The sequence below is a fragment of the Herpailurus yagouaroundi genome, unplaced genomic scaffold (genome assembly GCF_014898765.1).
Source record: "Herpailurus yagouaroundi ecotype Mexico unplaced genomic scaffold, PumYag 203, whole genome shotgun sequence".
Lineage (NCBI taxonomy): Eukaryota > Metazoa > Chordata > Mammalia > Carnivora > Felidae > Herpailurus > Herpailurus yagouaroundi.
In genome coordinates this window covers 11,112,425-11,139,909 of record NW_024412434.1, presented here as the reverse complement: position 1 = coordinate 11,139,909, position 27,485 = coordinate 11,112,425, and the positions used below count along the sequence as shown (strand labels likewise).

The window sequence follows — 27,485 nt, the reverse complement described above, 5'->3', positions numbered from 1 at the left end:
TCAGGCGTTTCATCTACTGTTACTGTTTTTTAGGTTTACGGTTTTGCCCTGACGTCTCCAGGTGTCTCATGGGACTTGAGCATTACGTGAGAAGGTCGGAGAGCAGAATGCTTCTAGAGCCACCTTTTATTTTTCAGAATAAGAAAAGATGGTTTATATGATGTAGGCATGTTGATTGGCAGTGCAGGCTTGCAAATTCCTTCAGTATTAAGTCATGTCTTCAAAACTGGGTGGGGCGCTGAGTTATTAAATTTTTTCTTTCCCTCTGGAGGCCAGGGCTTGGAAGTAGCTAAAGACTACATGTGAACTGAGCTGGGTGGTCTCGGGAAAATTCTGAGTAAACAGCGTTTGCTCATCTGAAAGGACCACAACACACTGTGCATCTGTCTGTCCGTATTATACAAACAGAATCTGGACTCCATTAATGTGCCCGAGGAATAAATTATTCTCTAATAAATGTTTTTATAATCACAGTGGAAAGGAAGGTCCGGGACAGCAAAGGAAATGAGACGCTGCAGTACCAATTTGTTGGTGGAAGCTTGGAAGAGGAGCAGGAGAGGAAGTGCTCCACAGCTGTGTCTGACTTAGAGCAGCCATGCCTTCTGCGACATGGGAGAGGTGGGGTTCAATACAGACTTAGGTACGGGGAGCACCCTAGTCTAGACTGCCAATGAGGAACGCCAAATCACCCAGGAAGGGTGGCTTTCGCTCTTAGTCTCTGCCGCATGATCTAAGAACAACCCCTCAATGACACAATCAACTGTAGAGCCAACCCCCTTTGGGCGCTGAAAGTCAGAACGTCCACACGAGCTGGCCTCAGAGGGCCAGCAGCTACGGGACAGGCCCCTTGGGCCGTCTGATTGTGCATCCACGCATTGCAAACTCGTAAATACCCGCTCTTCTCTCTTTAGCCCCGTCAAGGATTCGTTGTCGTTGGCCGATGAGCACAAGGGCATTTGTGTTGTAAGGGTGGCGGAAGCAGTTGTTTGAGCCAGAGGGGGCAGGGAAGAGAGGAGAGCAGGCTGGTGGCTGAGACGACCACTGTTCCCTGTCTGGTCCCTTTCACTGCACTTGAGCCCTGATGTGAGAGGCTTGCTTTCATTAACGACTAAGATTCTGGGACGGGTCGAAGGTCCGAGGCAGGGCCATGTTCACAACCGTCTGGGGCCCCTGCCCCTGTGAGAAACCTGGCCGTGTCCTGGTACCCGCAGGGTTGCCAGTCTTCGGAGCTCCCCTGGCAGAGGCACGGGCACGCTCACAACAGAGTGTCAGCAATGGCCTCACAAAGGATCCTAGGAGAGGCTTCTCTAGCAGAAAAATGAAATGCAGGAACCGGAGCAGGGGCTGGTGGAGGAGGTGACAGGCACTTTGTGGTAACCGCAGCTGACAGACTGACTTGTGGACACATGTGAGGACCCACTGGGGGGCTCTCAGAAATACGTGAAGGATCAATTCTTGATTGGGCGGGTGGGAAAAGTGGAAGCCCAAATCAGCATACTTTGGCAGACTCCTACATGGATCTACTTTTTTTTTTTTTTTTAATGTTTATTATTGAGAGACACAGAGAGACAGAGCATGAGCATCGGAGGGATAGAGAGAGGGAGAGACACAGAATCCGAAGCAGGCTCCAGGCTCTGAGCTGTCGCACAGAGCCCGATGCGGGGCTCGAACCCACGAACTGCGAGATCACGACCCAAGCCGAAGTTGGATGCTTAACCGACTGAGCCACCCAGGCGCCCCTACACAGATCTACTTCTGTAGTCACCGATGGGTAATGCCAAAGGTGAGGGCTGTATAGCAAATGACATTTGGGTTTCAGAAATTTTGAATACATCAACTACTCCGATTACATCAAATTCATTTGCTGTAAACTTCATGATGTCCTTAACATAACAGAGTTCATGAAACGATTTCCTGTAATGGCACTTCATTTATTTTTTAAGTTTATTTATTTATTCTGAGGGAGACAGAGCGTGCAAGCAGGGGATAGACAGAGAGAGGGGGAGAGAGAATCCCCAGCAGGCTCCACATGGAGCCCAATGTGGGCTCAAACCCATGAACTGGGAGATTATGACCTAAGCTGAAACCAAGAGTCGGATGCTCATCTAATTGAGCCACCCGGGCACCCTGCCGCTTCGGTTTTTAATTTGAAAACACTGTTAAGGGAATGACTTTTTGTTGTTGTTGTAGTTTTAAAATTTCATTATATTTTGATAAGTCCCTGTGACTTCTGCCTCGTGCCAAGATGGAATAACCAAGACCAGATTTATCTCCTTTCCTTTTAAAAAAAAAAAAAAAAGCACAATATAGGCGGCAATAGTTTCAAGACACTGGATGCCAGGCAACAAAGAGCAACCCACAATCCCTGAGAGATAGGAACCAATGAAGTGGACCCTCTGACTGCCCGCTGAAGTCTCGGTTGAGTTTTCAGGCCACAGGGTAGGGAAGGAGAGCCCTGGTGGAGCCTGGGAGACTCTGAGTGCAGGGGATGGAGCTGAGCGCCCGGGGAGAACCGGACAGCTAGTTCTCAGAACAGGATACTAGAGAGAAGCGTTGCACAGAAGCAGAATCAGCAGAGCACGAGGCAGATCTGCAGATGCAGATGAAGAAACTACCTGACACCAAGGAAAGAACTATCCAAAAGGAATAGAAGGAACAGTACCCAACATAAGCATAGCCAACTGTAGTGCCTGTTCCCAGCTGAACGGAAAATCCCATGATCCACAGGGAGTTGCGTCCAGTACTCTGGAGGGTCTGGCCTCACTGGTGAAGAATCTTAGCCTTAGCATGAGTTTTGCTCTGGACCTACCCAACAGATCATAAAAGCAATATCTGTAATGATCAAGTTGCTTCCAAATAACAAATGAGCCTCAGAACAAGGCTTAAGAATACATGTAGGAATAAAAAAAAAAAAATACCCATCCACAGGCAAATGAAAAGATGCTCACCATCACTAATCCTAAGAGAAATGCAAATCAAAACTACAATGAGATGTCACCTCACACCCATTAGAATGGCTAGTATCAAAAAAACAGACAGGGGCGCCTGGGTGGCTCAGTCAGTTGGGCGTCTGACTTCAGCTCAAGTCATCATCTCATGGTTCACGGGTTCGAGCCCCATGTTGGGCTCTGTGCTGACAGCTCACAGCCTGGAGTCTGCTTGTGGATTCTGTCTCCCTCTCTCTCTGCCCCTGCCCAGCTCATACTCTGTCTCTCTCAAAAAATTAAAAAAAAAAAAAAATGAAAAAAAACAGACAATAACAAGTGTTGATGAGGATGGAGAGAAACCAGAACCCCTTGTGCTCTGTTAGTGCAAATGTAAAATGGTGCACCCTCCATAGAAAACAGGGTGGTGGTTCCTCAAAATATTTAAAATAGGATTACCATGTGATCCAGCAGTTCTATTACTGGGTATATATCCAAAAGATCTGAAAACAGAATGTTTAAGAGATGTTTGTACACCCAGGTTCACTGCAGCATTATTCACAACAGCCAAGAGGTAGAAACAACCCAAACATTCAACAGATGGACAGATATACAAAATGTGGTATATGCATATAATGGAATATTATTCATCCTCAAAAAGAAGGAAAGTTTGTCACAGGTTACAATATGAATGAAACTTGAGGACATTATGCTAAGTGAAATAAGGCAGTCACAAAAAGACAGATACTGGTATGATTCCACTTATTTGAAACGTCTAAAGTAGTTACACTCATAGAAACAAGAAGTAGACTGCTGGCTGCCAGATACTGGGGAGAGGGGGAAATGGGGAGTCATTCAGTTTCATAGAGTTTCAATTCTGCAAGACAAAAAGTCCTAAAGATCTCTTTCACAACAATGTGGAATACTTAACCCCACTGAACTGTGCACTTAAAAATGATTAAGATGGCAAGGGGAACAAAAGCAAAAATGAACTATTGGGACCTCATCAAGATAAAAAGCTTCTGCACGGCGCAGGAAACAATCAGCAAAACTGAAAGGCAACCAACAGAATGGGAGAAGACATTTGCAAACAACATATCAGATAAAGGGTTAGTATCCAAAATCTACAAAGAACTTATCAAACTCAACACCCAAAAAACAAATAATCCAGTGAAGAAATGGGCAAAAGACATGAATAAACACTTCTCCAAAGAAGACATCCAGATGACCAAGTGACACATGAAAAAATGCTCCACATCACTCATCATCAGGGAAATACAAATCAAAACCACAGTGAGATACCACCTCACCACCTGTCAGAATGGCTAATATTAACAACTCAGGCAATAACATATGTTGGTGAGGATGAGGAGAAGAGGATCTCTTTTGCACTGCTGGTGGGAGTGCAAACTGGTGCAGCCACTCAGGAAAACAGTATGGATGTTCCTCAAAAAACTAAAAATAGAACTACCCTATGACCCAGCAAATGCACTACTAGGTATTTATCCAAGAGATACAGGTATGCTGTTTCGAAGGGGCACATGCACCCCAATGTTTATAGCAGCACTATCGACAATAGCCAAAGTACAGAAAGAGCCCAAATGTCCATCAATGGATGAATGGATAAAGAATATGTGGTACATATATACAATGGAGTATTACTCAGCAATAAAAAATGATGAAATCTTGCCATTTGCAACTATGTGGATGGAACTAGAGGGTATTATGATAAGCAAAATTAGTCAGATAAAGACAAATATCATATGACTTCACTTATATGAGGACTTTAAGATACAAAACAGATGAACATAGGGGAAGGGAAGCAAAAATAATATAAAAACAGGGAGGGGACAAAACATAATAGACTCCTAAATATGGAGAACAAACAGAGAGTTAGTGGAGGGGTTGTGGGAGGGGGGATGGGCTAAATGGGTCAGGAGCATTAAGGAATCTACTCCTGAAATCATTGTTGCACTATATGCTAACTTACTTGGATGTAAATTAAAAAAAATAAACGAAATAAAAAATAAAAGTGCAAAATAAGTCAAACACATGCAAAAGTCATGTGTTTTTTATTTATTTAAATAATTTCACTTATTAAGTCCATCACAGAGTAAGATACAATCACAATGCTTGATATCTAATTAGAGATTATCAGGCACAGAAAGAGGCAGGAAAATGAAGAAAATAAAAATCAATCAAAACTGATGAAGAAAGAACACCAATATTTGAAAACAAGGACATTAAAACAGTTCTTAGAGTTGTATTCTATGTTCTCAAAAGTTAAATAGAGACATGGAATGATATAAATTTTTTTTTAATTTTTTTTTTCAACGTTTATTTATTTTTGGGACAGAGAGAGACAGAGCATGAACGGGCGAGGGGCAGAGAGAGAGAGGGAGACACAGAATCGGAAACAGGCTCCAGGCTCCGAGCCATCAGCCCAGAGCCCGACGCGGGGCTTGAACTCACGGGCCGCGAGATCGTGACCTGGCTGAAGTCGGACGCTTAACCGACTGCGCCACCCAGGCGCCCCCACAAATGGAGCTTCTAAAGATGAAAGGTGAAATATCTGAGATGAAAAATACATGTGTGTGGTGGGCAGAATTCCAAGATGGCCCCAGGACTCCCCATCCTCTGTGGCATACACATCTTTGAGTATGAAAGGGACCATGAATATGATGGGCTATAACTCCCGCAATTATGTTGCCATATATGGCAGAAGGAATTGTCCAGATGCAATTAAAGTCCCAAATCAGTTCGTTTTAGCTAACCAAAATGGAGATGACCCAGGTAGGCCTTACAGCTCAGGAGAGTCCTTAAAAAAAAAAAAAAAAAAAAAAAAAAAGGAGAAGAAGAAGAAGAAGCAGACACCTGCCTGCTGGCTTTAGGGAAGCGGATACACGTGTTGTGAACTGCCATGCTGTGCAGAGAGCTGAGTGGCAGGGAATGGTGGGCAGCCTCCAGGAGCTGAGAACTTCCCACAGCTGACAGCCAGAAAGAAAGTGGGGACCTCCACTCACAGCCTGGAGGAAACGAATTCTCCCAACAACCCGGAGAAGCTTGGAAGAGTATAATTCCTGAGCCGGCTTTATAAGGACGCATCCAGCTGACAATCTTGTGAGAGCCTAAGCAGTGGATCCAGCATTCTGGCACCAGACTTCCTGACCCACGAAAATGTGAGATAATGCATGTATGTTGTTTTCCTCGGTTAGCTGTGGTGATTTGTCATATGGCAATAGAGAAGTCATGAAAGCGAACAAGATAAATGGCAGATGAGACGTTGCAGCAGAAATGACTAATGAGTTTGATGACAACAAATGAAATGCACAGGCAAAAAACAATTTTTGACAAGTAAAAAGATCATCAGTGAGCTGTGAAGCCACTTTACGATATGGCCTAATCAACATGTAAGTAGAGTTCCTGACAAGGGGAGGTGGGGAAAAATTATTAGAAGAAATAATGTCTGAAAATGTCCAAGTCTGATGAAATGTATATATCCACAGATCCAAGAAGCTTAAGGAAACCCAAGTACAGGTAACGTGAAGAAACTGATGCCAAAGCATAAAAATAACATCACTGTATTTCTGGTTAGAAACAGTTCAAGTGTGTAGATAATGGAACAACACATTTAAAGTACTGAAGAGAAACTGTCAACCTAGACTTCTGTACCCAGCAAAATTATTATTCATAAACGGGGGTGAGGGGCGCCTGAGTGGCTCAGTCAGTTAAGTGTCCGACTCAGCCCAGGTCATGATCTCACCATTCGTGAGTTCAAGCCCTGCGTTGGCCTCTGTGCTGACAGTCAGAGCCTGGAGCCTGCTTCGGATTCTGTGTCTCCCTCTCTTTCTGCCCCTCCCTTACTTGCACTCTCTCTCTCAAAAATAAATGAACATTAAAAAATTTTTTTAAAGAAACGGGGGTGAAATAAAGATGGTTACAGACATACAGAAGCTGAAATAATTCATCAGCAGCAGAACTACACTACAAAAACAGTTAATGGGAAAACTTCAGGCAGGAGAAAGATGATCTGAGAAGGAAATATAGATTTGCACAAAGGAATGAACATGACCAGAAATGGTCACTACATAAAAAAATAGAAAAGATAGTTTTATATTTGGTACTAAAATCTTGGTATTGAGATCTTTTTAAAAAAATAAACTGTCAATTTTGGAATAATTGCAGATTTACAGTAAAGTTGCAAAGTTAGTAGCAAGATTTCCCGTATACCCTCTACCAAGTTTCTTCTATTGTTAACATCTCAGAGGGGCGGGGTCAATCTGCCTCAGCTAAGGAACCAGTATTAACACATTACATTGACTAAACTCTGAAGATTTTTTTGGATATCTGTAATGTTCTATTTCTGTCCCAAGATTCCATCGAGAATACTACCACATTACATTTGGTCATCATGTCTCTAGCTTACTCTGGTCTGGAACTATTTCTCAGACTTTCCTTTTTTGATGACCTTGACAGTCTTGAAAAGTGCAAGTTAGGTATTTTATAGAAGGTTCCTTGATTTAGGTTTGTGTGATAGTTTTCTCATAGTTAGACTGGGTTATGGGTGCTTCACAAGATGATCACAGTGGTGAAGTGCCATTTTCATTACATCCTACCAAGGGTACCTGCTATAAACATGACTTGTCTCTCATGATATTAACCTTGATCACCACTTGGTCTCTACCTGGTCAGTTTGCCAGTTTTCTCCACTATACAGTGCCTCTTTTTTCCCCTGCTTTCCATACTCTACTAGGTCACTAAGCACAGCCTACACTCCAGGGATGGGGAGTTGCTCTCCTTCCCCTTGGGAAAAGAGTATCTGCATAAATGACTTAGAATTCTTGGAATCCATCTTATTTGTGCAAATACAGAAGTGCATAAGGGAACTGCACTAGAAATAGTAACTGTAACTACATGAGGGCACACGAAGACTTAGTTTATTATTATTTATATCCTTTTATTATTATTTTTTGTTTTTTTTCAATATATGAAATTTATTGTCAAATTGGTTTCCATTCAACACCCAGTGCTCATCCCAAAAGGTGCCCTCCTCAATACCCATCACCCACCCTCCCCTCCCTCCCACCCCCCATCAACCCTCACTTTGTTCGTTCTCAGTTTTTAAGAGTCTCTTATGCTTATTTATATCCTTTTAAAAGATAATTCTCTTTAAACAAAAGTAACAAAAAAGAGTAATCATGTGTCGTGGCCTTTATGACATATGTGTTAATAAAATGCATGACAATAGTATAAAGTCCAGAAGAGTAAAAATGGAAATGTACTATTATAAGGTTCTTCTACTATAGGCGAGATGGTATATTACAACTTCAAGGTAGACTGTGGTAAGTTAAAGATGTTTTCATAAATGCCAGAACAACCATTAAATTAAAGAAAAGAACAGAGCTATAGCTAGTAAGCAAACAAAAAAGATATAACGGAGTCACAAAAAATAATTAATTGAAAAGAAGGCAAAAACTAGGAAACAATGGGGGAGAACCTATGGGACAAACAGAAAACAAATAACAAGATGAAAAAATTGAACCATATTGATAATCACATTGAATATATATGTGGGGGGCACCTGGGTGGCTCAGTCGGTTAAGTGTCCGACTTTGGCTCAGATCATGATCTCACAGTTCATGGTTTGAGCCCTGTGCAGGGCTCTGTGCTGACAGCTCAGAGCCTGGAGTCTGCTTCAGATTGTGTGTCTCCATCTCTCTCTGCCCCTCTCCTGCTCACTCTCTGTCTTTCTCTCAAAAATAAATTTAAAAATTTTTAAAAATTAAAAAAATATATATATAGTTTCCACATCCTAGGTAAAAGGCAAACTGTATCAGATTGGCTATATGCTGCCTTCAAGATACCGGCTCTCTCTATTAAGAAACAAACAGTGCTCGCTTCGGCAGCACATATACTAAAATTGGAACGATACAGAGAAGATTAGCATGGCCCCTGCGCAAGGATGACATGCAAATTCGTGAAGCGTTCCATATTTTTAAATGGGCAGCAAACATGAATAGACACTTCTCTAAAGAAGACATCCGGATGGCCAACAGGCACATGAAAAGATGTTCAGCGTCGCTCCTCATCAGGGAAATACAAATCAAAACCACACTCAGGTATCACCTCACGCCAGTCAGAGTGGCCAAAATGAACAAATCAGGAGACTATAGATGCTGGAGAGGATGTGGAGAAACGGGAACCCTCTTGCACTGTTGGTGGGAATGCAAATTGGTGCAGCCGCTCTGGAAAGCAGTGTGGAGGTTCCTCAGAAAATTAAAAATAGACCTACCCTATGACCCAGCAATAGCACTGCTAGGAATTTATCCAAGGGACACAGGAGTACTGATGCATAGGGGCACTTGTACCCCAATGTTCATAGCAGCACTCTCAACAATAGCCAAATTATGGAAAGAGCCTAAATGTCCATCAACTGATGAATGGATAAAGAAATTGTGGTTTATATACACAATGGAGTACTACGTGGCAATGAGAAAGAATGAAATATGGCCCTTTGTAGCAACGTGGATGGAACTGGAGAGTGTGATGCTAAATGAAATAAGCCATACAGAGAAAGACAGATACCATATGGTTTCACTCTTATGTGGATCCTGAGAAACTTAACAGGAACCCATGGGGGAGGGGAAGGAAAAAAAAAAAAAGAGGTTAGAGTGGGAGAGAGCCAAAGCATAAGAGACTGTTGAGAACTGAGAACAAACTAAGGGTTGATGGGGGGTGGGAGGGAGGAGAGGGTGGGTGATGGGTATTGAGGAGGGCACCTTTTGGGATGAGCACTGGGTGTTGTATGGAAACCAATTTGACAATAAATTTCATATATAAATAAAATAAATAAATAAATAAATAAATAAATAAATAAAACAATGAACTTAAAACAGAAAAAAAAAACAAACAGGTTAAAGGAAAAAAAAACACAGAAAAACATATAACATCAGTATTCATTAACAAAATACAAAGTAAAACACAGTGAGATACCTCTATTCCTTTCAATGGCTAAAGTTAAAAACCATACTCAATGTTGGTGAGGACGTAGGGGAACTGGAGCTCTCACTTTCCTGGAGGGCATGTAAAATGATACAGCCACTTTGGAAAACAGTTGAATAGTCTTTTAGAAAATGAAACACATGTCTACTATAAAGTCCAGCCATTCACCCCCAGGTATTTATTTACCCAAGAGAAAAGAAAGTGTATGTCCATAGAAAGACCTGTTACAGATATTCATAGCAACGGTATCTGTAATAGCCCCAAACTGGAAATTACCCACATGTTCATCAACCGGTGCCAAGTAGGTGGGCTGGGCAGGGTGGGGGTGGGGGGTAGCGCTAAACACCGAAAATGGAAATGACTCACACTGGCAACTGGATGAATGAATGCCCAAGAAAGACCTCTGTGCTAAGGGTGCTATGCCCACATGTACCTGTAACAATGCTTATTGATTGGCCATTTTCAAGGAAGATTTCACATCAGGTTTAAGTACTTGAAAATGTTTTAAAAAATTCTCTTAAAACCCTGGGATTTAGCTATCAAGAGATAATAAATTCCACCTACACTCTGATTATTATAGCATCTGTCCTTCTAATGGCACACCTGTCCACCAGGAACTTGGAAGTAACACATCCTATAGTATATGATGTTATGTATTTGAGAAAGAAACCTCATTTCAAATCCAAATGCAGGGAGCCTGGTGGCTCAGTCAGTTAAGTGTCCAACTCCCACTCAAGGTCATGATCTCATTGTTCATGGGTTTGAGTCCTGTGTTGGGCTCTGCGCTGACAGCTCAGAGCCTGGAGCCTGCTTTGAATTCTGTGTCTCCTTCTTTCTCTGCCCCTCCCCCATTCTCACTCTGTTTCTGTCTCTCAAAAATAAATAAATGTTAAAAAAAATTGAAAAAAAATCCTAATGCAACTTTCAAATATACAATACAGTATATTATTAACTACGGTCACCATGTTGTACATCGCATCATGCTAAGAGAGTAGATCTTCAAAGTTCCCATCATAAGAAAAAAAATTTATAACTACGTGCTGCTGGTGCTAATTATTGTGGCATTATTATTACATTAGTTATGGTTATTATTGTGCAATCATATAAACAAAAAAATTTCAGATACAATTCAGGAGAGTATCCAAACTAAAAAAAAAAAGTTGGGGCGCCTGGGTGGCGCAGTCGGTTAAGCGTCCGACTTCAGCCAGGTCACGATCTCGCGGTCCGTGAGTTCGAGCCCCACGTCAGGCTCTGGGCTGATGGCTCAGAGCCTGGAGCCTGTTTCCGATTCTGTGTCTCCCTCCCTCTCTGCCCCTCCCCCGTTCATGCTCTGTCTCTCTCTGTCCCAAAAATAAAAATAAACGTTGAAAAAAAATATATATAAAAAAAAAGTTTTTAAAGAGAGGCATCCATCTTTTAATAACTAGACTGCCATATATGTTAGCAAAGTTTCTGGAAATACTGATTCTTCTCATTTTCTTATAACTAGAAGGAACTGTTTCATTAACTGACAATATTAATATTAATAGCTAATCTTCATTGTGATAGATACAGTGCTGGGCTTTACTTACTTGATGTCATTTTCTAGATGAGAAAATGGAGTCTTAATGAAATAGCTGGTCCAAACCTACTCAGTAGTCTTCACGGCCAGAATGGGAACCCAGGCCTGCCCATGGCAGTCCTCACACTTTATCATTATGTTGAACTTCAGAAAAATGATACACATTGATACTAATCACACTGGCAATGCTAGGGGCAGCAGTACTCAAAAATGAGGGCCTGAAGGTCCCCACTTATCCTATCTATTAAAAATGTGATGGGGAGGGGCGCCTGGGTGGCTCAGTCGGTTAAGCGTCTGACTTCAGCTCACATCATGATCTCGTGGTCTGTGAGCTCAAGCCCCACATCGGGTTCTGTGCTGACCAGGCTCTGTGCTGACAGCTCAGAGCCTGGAGCCTGCTTCAGATTCTGTGTCTCCCTCTCTGTCCCCACCTCCCCCCCCTTTCTCTCTCAAATAAATAAACATTAAAAAGAAATTCTTAAAAAAGTGATGGGGCTGGGGTACCTGGGTGGCTCAGTGGGTTAAGTGTTTGACCCTTGCTCAGGTCATGATCTCACAGTTTGTGAGTTCAAGCCCCATGTCGGGCTCTGCACTGTGTCAGTGTGGAGCCTGCTTGGAATTCTCTCTCTCCCTCTCTCTGTGTCCCTACTCCACTTGTTCTCTCTCTCTCTCTCTCTCTCTCTCTCTCTCAAAATAGCTAAATAAAAAACTTTTTAAAAATGTGATGGGGCCAGGACAGAGGAAATGCGACACTGCTTGTCCCCTGATGATGTTACTGTGGCCCCCAAAAGAAGTATTAAAATAGGGCAGCTCTGTTGGCCCTTTGGCCGTTGGACGTGCTGCTTAAGCTGTGAGTGGGCCTCTGCCTCCGTGGACACTGACTGCTCGATCTTCACCCAGAGACTCTGGGGAGGAGGCAAGGTGGGCTCGACTCCATCGCAGCCTTGTATAGTCATGGGAGTGTAGTGGTTTCTTTTTCTACTTCACGCAGTCCAGGCTCTGTGGAGGCACAGTGGGGCCAGCCTAGGCTTGCAGATGGGGCAAAGGGGCCGACAGCCAGGTTCCCGCTCTACGTTACGCAGAGCAGCTCCACTTTCAAGGTTCTATGGAAGACATCACTTAAAATGTTTCAGTGGTGAAAACACATTTGAAAACCACCAGCCTGATGGGACACGACATGGCAGAGTGGTAAAGACCGTGGCTTTTGAGCTTGACAATGCAGGTTTGAGTCCAGGTTCTATCATTTCTGGACCATGTGCCTCACGGAGCAAATGAACCAACTTGCCGAACCTCAAATACATCCTGGCCCAGAATAAGCATCAGGGAACGGTAGTTTTTTTTTGTTTTTTTTTTTTTAAGGTTCGTTTATTTATTTTGAGAGAGAGAAAGAATATGAGCAGAAGAGGGGCAGAGAGAGAGGGAGAGAGAGAATCCCAAGCAGGCTCCATGCTGTCAGCACAGAGCCCAATGCAGGGCTTGAACCCATAAACCGTGAGATTATGACCTGAACCACCACCAAGAGTTTCACGCTTAACCTACTGAGCCCCCCCAGGTGCCCCAGTAAAGTAGTTTTCAAACTCTGGGCTAGGGTGGTGCTGATAGGAGCAGTACAAGTAAGACAAAACCTTAAAACTAAGGAGGTAAAGAGTTGAGTTGGGGCTGCCCCCCACTGTATAATTGAAGTAATAAGTTAAAATAAGATTGCATTAAGGCATATTGATTTTCGCTTTTAAATCAGTCTGTGCTTTTCATAGATGTGTATAAACATATACATACATGCATCTATTTTTTCATATACATAAAAATACAAAGTGATTAAAAATGAAAATCAAATGCCTTAGTGAAATCTTTTGCTATATCAGGACAGATTCAACTATATTAAACATTTTTTTCATATAATAATTTTCAGACCACTGGAAGCTAGGTCAACACCTATAGAGAAAGATAAAATGAAAATAGTCTCCCCCTTTCTTTCTTTTTTGTTTTTAAATGTTTATTTATTTTTCAGAGAGAGAGAGAGAGAGAAAGAGAGAGCGCAAGGGGCAGAAAGAGAGAGAGACAGAGGATACGAAGCAGGCTCTGCACTGCCAGCAGAGAGCCAGATGCGGGGCTCAAACTCACGAACTTGGAGTTCATGACCTGAGCCAAGGTTGGACGCTGAACCAACTGAACCACCAAGGCGCCCATTCTTTCTTTCCTTTCACTGCACTGCAGTGAAAATCTCAAGCATCAGCTAACTCTCTGGCCACATCATACTCATGCCATCTATGCACATAGGGACTTTTAGTCCGGGACAACAGCAGCACAGAAGTCAATGGCGTGAGCTCTAAGGGATGCTTCCCCACATTTTTAATTGTGAAACATGGCCTGTCTTCACTTGGAGCCTCTTCCTGAGAATCCCAGAGTTCAGAAGTTCAGCTTCTGACAATGTAACGCTCGTTTTAGTCTGCTGCTAATGGAAGGGAGTGCAAATGCACCCTATTTGGAATCGCTGCAAAGGAAAGAGAAAATGTGTCATTCAGTCCGTTGTGAGGAGCACTGGGTGGTCAAACATTGCAAATGCTTTGGAAAAGGATGGCGTGAAAGAGTCCTGAAAAGTGCCTCTGTGAGATCCAAGGTTATTCCAGCTCCATAGCAAAAGAACAAACTATTGTAAGTGCATAAAAAAAAAATTGAGAGCAATATGAGTCAAAAGAAAGTCCCTTAGGTCAGTTTCTCTGCCAGTTAGAGGGCCTTCCCATCCCCCTCAATCACTACATCTAAACGTCCCAAAACTCAACAAAACAAAGCAAAAGTGCTCCTGCTACCTGCTATCACCTTTTAGGATGTTTACTTGATATGTCTCTTCTCTTCCTCTTGGCATGAAGGCTGTTGGTATTTTGGATCACAATTAGGCAATGTGATGTTTTGACAAAACCCTCTGATGGCAGGAAACTCTGTTAGCATTTTGATAGAGTGAGTCAGGCAGCAACTGAGTGATAAGAGCACCACCGGCTCGATGCTCTAAAATGTGATGGAGGGGCGCCTGGGTGGCTCAGTCAGTTAAGCATTGGACTTAGGCTCAGGTCATGATCTCATGGTTTGTGAGTTCAAGCCCTGTGTTAAGTTCTGTGCTGACAGCTGAGAGCCTTGACCCTGCTTTGGTTTCTGTGTTTCCCTCTCTTTCTGTCCCTCCCCTGCTCATGCTCTGTCTCTCTCTCTCTCTCTCAAAAAAAATAAAATAAAATAAATAAACAAAATTAACATTAAAAAATTTTTTTTTAATTTTTTTTTCAACATTTTTTATTTATTTTTGGGACAGAGAGAGACAGAGCATGAACGGGCGAGGGGCAGAGAGAGAGGGAGACACAGAATCGGAAACAGGCTCCAGGCTCCGAGCCATCAGCCCAGAGCCTGACGCGGGGCTCGAACTCACGGACCGCGAGATCGTGACCTGGCTGAAGTAGGACGCTTAACCGACTGCGCCACCCAGGCGCCCCTAAAAAAATTTTTTTAATGTAATGGAAGGGTGCCTGGGTGGCTCAGTCAGTTTAGCGTCCGACTTTGGGACTTCAGTTCAGGTCATGATCCCACTGATTGTGATTTCAAGCCCCGCATTGGGCTCTGTGCTGGCAGCTCGGAGCTTAGAGCCTGCTTCAGATTCTGTCTCTGTCTCTCTGTCCCTCCCCTGCTTGTGCTCACGCGTGTGCTCTTTCTCTCTCTCAAATATAAAATAAAAACAACAAAAGAATAAAATGTGATGGAAATCCAGGGCTTCTTTATAAGAATGACCTGCTTTTCCCAAGAAGTGCAAACTAAAAAAACAAAGAGTTAGCACTTTCTGTTTGTAAAAATGAGAAACATATTAAAGAAACAGAATGATCGTATCCTGAGGTGGTGACGTGAACAACAACAACAACAAAAAAACCCAGACACTTGCATAGACTGCTGTTGGAGATACACGTGAAATACAATTGTTTGTTGGGGAAATCTGGTGCTGATATATCAAAAGCTTTCAGGGAAATCTATAGAGAACAAACTGGTGATTATCAAGGGACGTGGATGGGTAGATGGGTGAAATCGACTAAGGGGATTAAGGGCACATTCATCGCGATGAGCACTGAGGAACACATAGAATTGTTGAGTCACTATATTGTCCACTCGAAACTACTATGACACTATATGCTAACAATACTTGAATTAAAAAAAAAACAAAGCTTTTAGGAAGATCTGGTGACAACATATCAAAAGCTTTCAAAGTACACACAGTTTTAGGAGCAAGCCTGATGAGACAATTAGACATGTGCACAACATTTTATGAATAAGGAGGTTCATCACATCATTATTTATGATGTAGAAAGACTTTAAGTATGTAAATGTCCAAGAATGAGGGATTACTTAAAAAATCTGTAAATACAGGCGGGTGGTGGAGTGCTTCCCTGCCATTAAAAGTGACACTGTAAAGTACTCTTTTTGATACGTGTCCCACTCTGGATTTTCTCAAGTGCAAGGGACAGGTACCTCATTTGAACTCATTTAAACAGAAAGGTGATTGATTCAAAGGAAGAGCTGAACAGCCAAGTTTAAGAAGGCAGGATACAGGGCAGTTTGAGGAACGGGGAGGATCTAGAACCAGGACCTCAGATGGCCTCCAAGACTCTTTCTCTTGTCTCGGCTTCCACTCCATTTCTAGCTTCCCATCCTAACAACCTCACCACCCAAGAGAAAAAGATCTTTCCTTCTAAACTTGAGTGTGAAAAATTCCACAGTAGATTTAACTGATCTGGCTTGGATCACATGACTGCCTCTTGGACCAGTCCTCATGGTCAAGTACACCCGAGCGGCAGCAATCGGCCTGCCTTGTGTCAGATAGCTACCCTTAGGGAACAGCTGTGATCAAGGAGGCAATTTGGACCTTCCATGAGAGTAGTGGAGTGGACAGAATAGCACAGTCAGGGCCACTAGGGCAATTGCAGGGAACTGGGGAGCCATTCTAATTTGTCTCCCACAACTGTAGTTGATAATATTATTTGTCAGTGCTTTCCACAGTAGTTGGTCCTAGTGTTTTTGTGAGGTTAAAGAGTACCTTTGTCTTACTTTGTTTCAAGGAAAGGGATTCCTTTTGACTGTGTGGTTGGGAAGGGTCCTGGGATAAAGGGCATTGGGTAGGGTGTGCACTGTCAGAACTGTGTGGATCTATCCCTAGCCACACTGTTTGGGTGGGATCGGACACATGAGCTGCCACCACTGACAAAAGACATCACATCCTGCACAATACTTAGTGGGTAAGAACTGGTCATGGGATACAGCCGTTTATCTGTTACACAGAAATCCACTACAGTATTTCTGAAACATACTGACCTGTAACGAACCAGAAATGAACTCTATCATGCTATCATTAGAGATGCTGTATTTGAACCATATACTTGAGAGAGAAAGAGAAAGGGAAACACACGTGAGCCTTTAAAAATCCAATATTTCGGGACAACTCAGTGGCTCAGTTGGTTAAGCTTCCAACTTCGGCTCAGGTCATGATGGCACAGTTCAGTCAGTTCATGCCCCGCATCAGGCTTTGTGCTGACAGCTCAGAGCCTGGAGCCTCCTTTAGATTCTGTGTCCCCCTTTCTCCCTCTGTCCCTTCCCTGCTCATGCTCTGTCTGTCTGTCTCTCTAAAAAAATAAGTAACACGTTAAAAAATAAGTAAAACATTAAAAAAGAATAAATAAATAAATAACCGGTATTTCAAGATAATAGAGACAAATGACTATGACAAATGATGGTTATTTTAAACATGTTGCCATAGCAGTGAAATTCTCTAATTCTGTTTGAGAATAGCCGACAACACTGCAAGAGGTATTCTGAATTAAACAGCAATGCTGCTTTTACAGATTTTCTTTATTATACGGACAGAGATATCTGTGGATTCTCATCTAATAGAACTGGGGGATTTAGCAAGCAAGTAAAATATGGATTGCAAGTGAACTCACAGATTTCTTTAAATGGGGAAAGTAATAAATGCGTGAAGGTTTGAAAATCAGTTGAAAGAAACTTTAGTTGTTGCTTTTTGTCCATCAAGAGGCAGAACTCCACAGCTCACCTAATTGACCGATGTAACCTAGCTTTCTTTTTGAAAATAACACCACTTATATAATTTCTCATATTGTTAAATTGAGAGAACGGAAATATTTGCCTCTTTAGACTTTCTTTCCAAATATAAATTCTTGTGAACACCTAAACCAGTATTGTGGAGATGTGAGAAACAGAACACGGCAGGGGTGTTGGTCCAGAGACCAACTACTCTTCAAACGCTGGTAGTTCACACACCATTTCATGCCAAGGCTCAAAGAGAAGCAGGAACCAAAAAGCCAGAAAGTCTGAGGCCTTGGTTTTGTAGCTGACGTTTTATATAACCTTATGTAACCTGGTATTTTTGTAACTGAGTTTTTCCCATCAACTTCTGCAGCTCTCTAGAGAAGCTGTCCTCTTATTCTGGCCAATTAACAGAAAGGCAATACCTCAGACCCTTCCAGAATCTTAAGTGGAGATAGAGAAGAATGTGCTCATCAATTTGTGAAAGAGAAATTGGGTGAAATAAAAATGCTCTTTGGGATACATAGCTCTTTAGTCTTTTAAATATTCTCATCAAATCCAGAAATTAGATTAAAAAAAAAATCAATTGTTTCTCCCACAAATCAAATCAACATATCTGTGTAACATAACTTGCAAGCTCAGGGAATTTGAGTTCTAGTTGCTAAATTCTGTGCATGTTTATTTCCAGAATTAAAAACCAAACAACTACAGTAAGTGCCATTTACAAGGGCTCCAGACAAGCATTTTATATGAATAAAATCTATGCATAAAGACTGTATTCAAGCAAGAGAAATACTGCTTCCTGTGCATGTCTTTAGGAAAGGAGATTATTTCATGGCCACCTGTCACTTCTTGGTGTTTGAAATTAGAGCCTGAAATCTTTGGTCTGAAAGTCAAACCTCTTACCAAGTGATTATAACCTGGAAGTCACATTTTAGCATCAGCAAAGTATCTGTCTAGGATTCTAATGTGCTTTAGAATCATATGCCTCAGACACCATAACATTATTTAATAGACAACTGTATCTCAGTTCCTTTGTTTATGTGTAGTTGATCACAAGGCCACAATTAAAATCCCTCAGTCGTTGGGCTCTTGTTTCTTGAATGGCCGAGCAGGGTAACATCAGTCAGCAAGAAAAAAGGAACCTGCAACCGTGTGAGAAAGAAACTGAGAACTTCTTTGCTGGCATCACGTCAGCAATCAGAAGGGGAAGGGAAACCGGTAGGGGTGAATGTTTGCCCACGTTGTAATCGTGAGCTAAAAAATAGAAGTTAAGACAGAAAGTTGCTTTTACAGAGAAAGGACTATCATGGCCTACCCTCTTTCATACATGCTGAAATGTGTGTTTCAAAAGGCTGAAACAGAACATTTCTAATGTCCCCATGCTGCATAACAGGCACACCCAGAGTGTCTTACTGATGTATTGAATCACTCTGCACCTGCAGTGAATTTCTCTCCCTGAGCATCTATGAATGCCCAACTCCCGCACCAGAGATGGTCTAAAGGTGTGGTGACTGGTCATGGGTATCCGTCTACAAGGGCCAAAGCTCCAGTGTCTTCTCCATGACTATCACTACAATCCTTGCTCCACCTCTCCCCAGAGTGAGTGTTAGGTAGGTGAATCTGCACCGCTGGGGTTGCTTTGGTGACGAAAACTCTGCTGCAGCAAAGTGGGCGAAAGAAGAAAGCTGAAGGCTTGCAGCAGGGGACGCATTACTCATCAAAGCTGCCCCTTTAGCTGGAAGGTAGAGGAATGTGACTGCCCAGGATTTTTTTTTCCTGAGTCTTTAAATTGCTCTTTTGCAAGACAACAATTCACATTCTAGTTAGGCATTCATCTCTACCTGGTTAGTCTGATCAGCCAACTCATAGAGCCGTGGGCCTATGCCAATGGCTCACTATTGCGAGGCCCCAGTTCATTTTTATCTGCTCTGTGGGCAGAGATGACACCCTTAGCTACAGCCAGTCACTGTAAAGATTCCAGTCATTGGAATGTTAGAGCAGGGATGAATTCTAGCAATTGTCCGGGTCTCTCTTTTCGCAGATGAGAGACCCGGTCTACCTGCATCCAAAACCTTGTGATTTAATAGGACATATCAGAACCGGGACTGGAATCCCATCTTCATAAATTCTGGTCTAGTGAAAACTGCCTCTCTTAAGAAAGGAGACTCTTCCTAGAAACACCGGGGAAAGTTGACCTTTACATTTTTCTTCACATTTTGAATCAAAGGAGTGACAGTGGAGCTTTAAAGGGCTTTCTTCTGTCACCACACAGTGACATGTTGACAAGAGGCAGAAAAGCAAGCAAGACACAGTCTAACAAGATTACAGTTAGATTTCTTTCGTTTTCCTTGTCTAGGTGCTTCATCATAATTGTTTGCTTCTATAATCACTCATTTATTCTTTCAACAAATATCTGCTATTCTCCTAAGACCAGAAAAGACTGAGTAGTCTATTCAGCACAAATTCCCCACTATGGAATGGAATAACATGGTATAGAGACTGTTGTGAGAAAAGATGATTGGGTCCTCTTCATAGACTAACTTGTTATTTGCTGAGCATTCCCTGCTAAGTAGAAAACTAATAAAGCAAACAGGCGGTAACGTTCTATTTGTTGTTAGCTGGTAGTGATTACATGAGTGCATTCATAGTCTCCTGGTGAAAAATTCATTAAGCTGAACACTTACAATTTGAACACTTTTCTGTATGTAGTTACCCTTCAATAAAACATGTTCAAAACATGCAAACAATAGGAAGCAATTAATAGACACAATCCCAGTTCTCAAGGAGCTCATAATTTTTAATTTTTTTAATGTTTATTTATTTTTGAGAAGGACTAAGAGAGAGAGAGAGAGAGAGAGGAAGAAAACAAGTAGGGGAGGGGCAGAGAGAGAGGGAGACAGAATCTGAAGCAGACTCTGCACTGTCAGCTCAACGCCCAATGTAGGGCTCAAACCCACAAACTGAGATCATGACCTGAGCTGAAGTCAGACGCTCAACAGACTGAGCCACCCAGGCACCCCAAGGAGCACATATTTCAATACAGTTATCCTATGATGCAATAGTCCCCCCTTACCTGTAGTTTTGTTTTCTGCAGTCAACTGTGGTCTGGAAGCAGATGAACCTACTTCTGATCTATCAGAAGTGTAGCGTTAGGCTATGTCACCTTATGTCACTCACCTCACTTCATTTCACCGTACAGGCATTTTATCATCTCATATCATTATAAAAAGAAGGGTGAATATATGGGGCACCTGGGTGGCTCAGTCGGTTAAAAGTCCGACTTCAGCTCAGGTCATGATCTCATGGTCCACGAGTTCGAGCCCCGCGTCAGGCTCTGTGCTGTCAGTTTGGAGCCTGGGGCCTGGTTCAGATTCTGTGTCTCCTTCTCTCTCTGCCCCTCCTCTGCTCACACTCTGTCTTCCTCTGTCTCTCAAAAAATGAATAAACATTTAAAAATATAAAAAAAAGAAGGGTGAATATAGTGCACTGAGATTTTTTGAGAGAGACCACATTCACATAACTTTCATTACTGCACAGTATTATAATTGTTTTATTTTATTATTGTTGTTAATCTCTTACAGTGCCTAATTTATAAATTAAACTTTATCATAGGTATATAGGTATAGGAAAAAATATAATATTTATGGGTTTCAGTACTATCCATGATTTTAGGCATTCACTGGAGATCTTGGAATGCAATTCCCCATAGATAACTGAGGACTACTATATTTATAGAAAACAAAAAAAGAAGTCCTCCTCTTTCATTTACAAAGGAAAGTACTGGAGCCTAGGAAGGTCACATGGCTGGTTTTGGTAGAGGCAGGGGTAGGAGCTGGTTTTCCTGGTTGATATTGTCCCACACTGTACTTCCTCTCTTCACCAGTACGACTTTCTGTTTTAAGGGCCATGTTTGAAGAGGGTCACTCAACAAAATGTATCATTTCATTTCTTCTTTGCCTTATTCTAGTCTTCCTTAACTTTAAGCTGAAATTTTGAGTCTTTATTCTGAAATACTAAACTGTAAATTTCTGAAATTTGATACAGGTACCTCCTTTCGATGAAGTTTATTTGATAGAAACAAAGAAGGTTGCCTCTGTACCCCCAAGTGGGCTGCAAACTTAAACCACTAAGATTCTCTTTCGTCGGAAATGTTTCCTTTTTGACATGTGCACGTCTGAGATTTTTCTTACCATTTCCAAAGTTGACAAAAACCAGTATGTATCAATTAGCCACTTTTGAGGAACCAGTCACACTATTACATACCTTCATTGAGATATCGCTTCCTAAGGACATCTGCCCAATCAACTGTGCCTCCACATCAAGAGTGAGTGGTACCGAGGGGCTCCCGCAGGCATGCCAGTAATTGTGAGAGCAAGTCAGGGGGCATGCCAGTCAGCTGTCTGGAAGGCTTGGTGCACCTCAGACCCATGGCGCCGGTCATCTTCTATGCCATCTCTTGGATCCTCTCTCCCTGACTTAACATTCCAGGGCCATCTCTTCTGGAAACCCTAGGAATACTTCTGAACTCCTAGGGACCCCTAATTATCCCAGAAGCACCTACAGAAGACTAAACACTAGTTTACAGAGCCCACTCTTACTGGGTCCTTTACCTGTACTACTGACCCTTCCTAGCATGGGCTCCTTTTCCTCTCCCCACTTGTTACATGGATATTATCCAAGATCTTATCACCCACTTCCAACACACATTTACATTCGGTAGGCAATCTCTTCCACGGTCTCAACTTCCACTGGTATACCAATGACTCCGTTTTATTTTTACCTCTCGCTAAGGTATCTTTATAGCACCAAACTTCATATTTCTAATAGTCTACTGGAAATCCTCTACAATGGTGTTCCACAGGCCCTTCAAAGTCAGTCTGTACAGAAGTGCCTGTTGTCTTTCCTGCTGAATGATTTCTTTTTCCTGTGTCTCAGTGAGGATACATTATCCAACAGATACACAAGCCAGAAGCCAAGAGCCATAAAATTCTCTTCTCTTCATTGTATCAACCATATTCAATCACTTATCTATTAATTGAATCACTTAGAGGAATTGGTTGCTATTGATTACCTGTTTCATATTTTTTTAAGAATTAAATGAGAAAGTCCATGTAAATCACTTTCCTAGTGCCTGAGTAACAAATATCCAATGAATTATGATTATTACTCCTGTAGTATTATCACCACTATTATAGATGCTTTGATCAGCAAGATGGGTGGGTAGATGGACAGAAAGATAGATGGATAAAAAAAGCGACAGAATTCAGGTATCTGACACTTTACATTCATTACTTATTCATTCAAAATATTTGTAGAATGCTGACACCAGTTCTGATGTGTGGGTTGTTTCTCCACACCAAACAATTTTCTGACACCTGCTGGGTGTCTTCCAATTCAACTTAATTCTGACACTGTCTACCTGGAGATACCATCAGATTCCACGGGTTGAGAGCTCAGTCTTGTAAGACTACTCTCCATTTCAGATGCCAATTTCAAGTTTAGGTTGTTACTTGTGCTCGGACCATCTATTTATAAATCGGAGAGGTTCCTACAACCCCCTCCTTGGGTTCAATTCATTTGCCAGAGTGGCTTGTAGAACTAAGGAAACCAGTTTACTCACTAGATTACTGGTTTGTTACAAAGGATATGAATCAACAGCCAGATGAGATACACAGGGCGAGTCCCTGAATACAGGAACTTATGTCCCTGTTGGAGTCTGGAGTTTAACACAGCAACACATGGACGATTTCTGGTTCACCAACCTGGAAGTTCTCCAAAGCCTATCCTTTTGGGTTTTGGGGGAGGCTTCATTACATAGGCATGGTTGATTAAATCATTGGCCATCAGTGACTGAACTCAATCTCCCATCCCTCTCCCCTCCCAGAAAGTCAGGGTGTGGGTTGGGATTGAATGAGACTGAAAGTTCCAATCCTCTCATTACATGGTGGGCTCCACTGGCAACCAGCCCCCATGCGTAGGTGTTTTCCACAAGTTACTCATTAAACAATAAAAGACATCTTTATCACTCTCATCACAGGAAATTCCAAGGGTTTTAGGAGCTCTGTGTCAGGAACTGGATGAAAACCAAATGTATATTTCTTTTTTTTTTTAACGTTTATTTATTTTTGAGACAGAGAGAGACAGAGCATGAACAGGGGAGGGTCAGAGAGAGAGGGAGACACAGAATCTGAAACAGGCTCCAGGCTCTGAGCTGTCAGCACAAAGCCCGACGCGGGGCTCGAACCCACGGACTGCGAGATCATGACCCGAGCTGAAGTCGGCCGCTTAACCGACTGAGCCAGCCAGGAGCCCCTGTATATTTCTTATTATAAATCACAATGTCACAACTACTATATGCTAGAAACTCTTCTAGGCTTTGGGGACACTAGCGAGCAAAACAAGTATCTACTCTTATGGACCTTACATTTTAGTGAACAGAGACAGGGATTATGCACATACATGAATACACAAATAATGTATCATGCGGGGTAAGTTCTACCAAAAAAATAAAGCAGGATAGGGGAACAAAGGAAGCGGGGGACACTATTTTAGATAGGGAAGTCAGAATAACACCTCTGGTGTAGTAACATTTAAGAGGCATCTGAGCAGGGAGAGAAGTGGAGGGGGATGGCTCTGAGTGTGAGGGTACAAAGTGTATTTCAGGAAACACCAGGAGGCCCGTATGACTGGCATAGAAAGTAGAAAGAAGGGCTCAATGGTGGGGGTGGTGAACTCATCTTATCCTGATAGAATTCTTCAAAGTGTTACTATATTGACCTCACAGATTAGACACTTGAGGCTCATAAATATTCAATTATTTGCCCAACGGCCTTCAAAGTACGTCCACAAAGTAAACTAAGCCTGTTCTATCTGCTGCTTTTCCTCGGTCTTTGCTTTAGTTCAGACCCTCTTCCCGTCTTGCTTGGACTACTGCTCATAGGCTCCTAACTGGCCTTCCTGTTCCCTCTCTTCCGCCTCGAATGCTCCACACCATGCTCAGAATGACTTTCTATGACATAGTTGAGTGTATCACTTCCCTGTTTAAAATCCTCCCATGATTTCCCAACTTCTAGACCAGAGGGTCAGGGTCAACTGCAGAGGTAGGACCAGGCTCGTCTCTGCTGATCTGCTTCCTCTCATGTCCCGTCCACGTGGTCCTCCACCTATTCCAGATCAGGCTTCCTCTTTTCTCTGTGCACTTACAGATGCTGCTTCCTCAGCTTCTAACTCCTTAGTTCCTCTGGGTCTGTCGGGAGAGCCTCACTACACATCCAGGACTCAGCTGAGGGAGCCTCCCCTACATTCTCTCTGCTCCCATCCTTTGTATATATGCCCCATTACAGTTCTGATTACATTGTGACTGCTAGGTCCTCTCTAAAGCCAAGAGAGGCCTGGGCCACTCATCTTATGAGGTCCAAAGATACAGAATATGAAGAAATATGAAGAATTTTTAAAAATGTGCATATTTGAATGCTTACATAACACACACATGCGCACACACACACACTGCTGGAGGCAGATGGACTACACTGAACCTTGGAACAAATGACTCATATGAATGAATGAATGAATGAATGTGTCTTACTTCCCATGTGGAACAAAGAGAATAATATCTCCCTTGGTAAATGGTCAGAATATAGACCACACAGAAGGCACACAAAAGGCTGTCTTTAATTTTTTTTTTTTTTTTATATCCTTGGCATTTCTGCTGAGAGGCCAGTGAACTGGAACATTTTTATTTATCAGGGAAATGAAAGTGGGATTGCTACAAGACCTCATTTCATGGGAGCAACTGTGGCCCCAAGGCCCTCACCTAAGAGGTTTTCCTCAGCTGCTCTTGACAGCTGTCTTGAGGGCTTCTAGCTGCCTGCTCCCATCTGAGTACCACAGGCTCTGGTTCTGAAAGGTGTGGGGTCAAAGGAATAGGGAAATCGACATGTCAGGAAATCTTGGGAGGCCTTCTGGTTTTGCTGCTGGCTTATTTTTTCTTAAGTGGATTTTTCTGGAATATAGGCATACAGTTATGTTATAATTATAAACGTTGAGGACATAAAGCAGCTTGTGTCTTACTTTCCTGAATATAAAAGTCACATGAACGCATTACAGAAAAATGAGATAGTGTAGATAAGTATAAAAATGGAAAATTACCCGGGAAATGGAGACTGAGAGATAGTGAGTTGTCTGAGTTAGACTTTCCACAGGATAAAAGTATCTGACTTAAATCACTTCAAGGCAAATTCTTTGGGGGAAAAAAATAATTTCTATGAAAATAGCAACATAATCATTTTGGGTAGTTACTACATTTCACTTGGGTTCTGAAATTCCTGCGAAGTCTTCACCAACACCACTGAGGAAGTTCTACTTTTTCAAATATAATGTCTAACAATAAAAAAAAATTGGAACGATTGTTTTCTTTCTTTTTCTTTCTGTCCTCTTTCATTTTAAAACTACATGCAAATGCATTTCAAAGTGAAGTATTCTAACCCAGTATAAATAGAGGACATGGAATAAAAGCCTATTTCATTCTGGAGTCGGGCAACAAAATGTCATAACCTTTGCCCTAAGAGTTTGATTTTCAGTAAAATTTCTTTACAGAGTTTTCTAGCAACCAAGTGTTCCGAACGCTGAATGTGGGAAAATTTTACTTGAGGGCAGCACTGCTTTCTAGGATTTGGTCCAAGACATTTAAAGTGAACGTTGAATAGGGCCTTTTAGAATGGTTTCACTGACTCTTGCTTGAGCTGCAACAAAGTCCCCAGAGGCCCACGGCTACATCACATGCTTGTATCACAACCAATGTGGTACAGAAGACCCTCAATACATTTTTGTTGAATTGCACTTAATTGGGCACGCCTTCTATCTTTCATCAAAGAAAGGACTGGAAGACCCCCATATTCTATTTCAAGGCAGTATTTCTAATCCCTAAACAATGTTTCTTTACACATTTTGATGTTTTTCACAATCTCATGCAGGAAGAAATACACCACCAAGTAACAAAGTGTCCCATTCTCTCCCCTCCCCACCCGAGGACCACAGGCAGAGCCAGGGCTTGAGGGAGCTAGAAAGGGCTTGACTGCTGGACTTTTCCATGTGCTACTGTCCTTCTCAGTGGACCTAGACCTATTTCTCACTCTGGCCCTGGTAACTCAGGTGGGGTTTGGAGGCAGGAGTTGAACATTTGGAGTTAACCCCTCTTCTAAATAGCCCCTTTGGTTCTAGCTCCTATGGAAAAAAAAAACAGAGTATCTCTGGCTGGGGTGCGTATATGCAGGAAAGGGAGCAGGCATTTTAAACATACACTCCCATACTGGGATGATCAGCCTTAAACAAGGCATCTAACCTTCTTGAGCCTCAGTCACCTCATATGTTAAGTAGAGATAAGGAAGGTCTACCACAAAGATTACAGAAAGACATTGCAGGAGTTTTAGTAAGTAGCTAGGATGCAAGTTCCCTTTTTATTATATAAAAGTATCCATTACCCATTATCTCACTGTTCAGCATTCATTTGTTGGAACATCTGTTTCCCTTACGAGGCTGTGGGTCCATTTAAGGACAGGGATTGTGTCTGATTATGGAATGCTTTCCCAAATTTGCAGGATCTAGCAGAATCACTGATGCAGACTTTCAGCAAATCACTTGAATGGCTGGATATTAAAATATTGCATGTATTTCTTCTTAATTTTTATAGCTTTGTATAAGGAAAAAATGTCCTTTTCTTCCAAAAGTGAAAGACGAATATGCTGCACCTGGCATTGCATTTAGATTTCGAATGTTCTGGCTCCATATTTTACCCTCTGCATTGAAAAATGCCACTGTGTTTCATCTCGCCTCCTTTTGAAAGTCTGTCAAGCATTTAGCACCTCAGTGAAATTAGGTGAAAGGCTAACTTAACAGCACAGGGGGCCTATCACCAGACCTTACCGACA

The 27,485-nt window shown here is 42.2% G+C and overlaps 1 protein-coding gene, 1 long non-coding RNA gene and 1 other non-coding gene across 4 annotated transcripts in view; 1 reads left to right on the top strand and 2 right to left on the bottom strand.

Moving 5' to 3' along the window:
- Window positions 1–27,485, bottom strand: part of PRTFDC1 (phosphoribosyl transferase domain containing 1) — a 102,975-nt gene that overhangs the window by 32,141 nt on the left and 43,349 nt on the right. The gene's annotated exons all lie outside the window — the stretch shown is intronic.
- LOC121014924 (U6 spliceosomal RNA) lies at window positions 8,815–8,921 on the top strand. The gene has a single exon (XR_005783513.1). It is a non-coding gene; the product is annotated as a U6 spliceosomal RNA (small nuclear RNA).
- LOC121014705 (uncharacterized) lies at window positions 13,808–22,114 on the bottom strand. The gene is made up of 2 exons (XR_005783376.1): window positions 21,823–22,114; window positions 13,808–13,978 (listed from the first exon to the last, which is right to left on the bottom strand). It is a non-coding gene; the product is annotated as an uncharacterized LOC121014705 (long non-coding RNA).